Here is a 934-nt window from a genome sequence, read left to right as displayed (position 1 = left end):
TCTGGTGTGTGTATGTGTGATTGATTCTGTCTACCTTTTTTTTTTTTTTTTTTAAACCACACAAGAAATCAAAACAGACACGTGCTTAGAACATTTATTTCAAAGTAGCAAGGCTTGTTTCTACGAATGGCACTTTTAAAAAACGGAAAGCAGAATTTTCTGAAACAGGAAGGTTAGCTGAGGGATGCCATTGTTCGACATTTCTATAAATGGTCCAATTCTGCCTTTGAGAACAGTGATGGATCGGTCTCACACTGGCCTCTGGAGTCAGTCCTTGCAAAGCTGTGCTTCTGGAAAACTCTACACACATTAAGGGGTAAGGATATCGAAGGCCAAGGATGCTTGTAAGAGTTGTTGTGATGTCAGAGGTCAAGAGGCTGGGGAACCCGGGTGTCTTCAGATGTAGACGGTCTTCAGATGTCTCCTCATTGGTTGAAGAGAAAAGCTGGGTACCCAGTGCGATCATACGCACCTGAGGTCTTGTGGCTGCTCGGCAACATGGCCCAAGGACAGACCAAGGCCTATCCCCTCCACTGCTCTGTGTCTGCCACGGGTTTATTTGCTGCTTATTCCAGTACAACTTGAACATCCAGGTATTGAGCTTTGCTCAGAACCAAGTGACAACTTCTAAATTAAACAATGACTGAGCTTGTGGCCATAAAAGGGCCAATTGCAAGTCTCACAGTCTTGGTTGAGTTTCTGCTCGTGGGCATCGACCTGCCCACACAGTAACCCTTTGTACTTTCTGAAAGACTCATATATTCGAGGTGGAGCCGTGGAGTGAGAGGAGGCATCACAGTCAAGGTGAATGTTCCCTTCTGAGAGTAGAGCAAAGGTGACCAGCTGAGAGCTGACTGGAGGAGGGGGTGGGGTGCAAGGTCCTGGGACAGCTTGGCCTTCTGAACAGGTGCCTCTGGCCTGCTTTGACCTCCAA

Source organism: Mus pahari, chromosome 12 (genome assembly GCF_900095145.1).
Source record: "Mus pahari chromosome 12, PAHARI_EIJ_v1.1, whole genome shotgun sequence".
Classification (NCBI taxonomy): Eukaryota; Metazoa; Chordata; class Mammalia; order Rodentia; family Muridae; genus Mus; species Mus pahari.
This window is presented reverse-complemented; position numbering follows the sequence as displayed.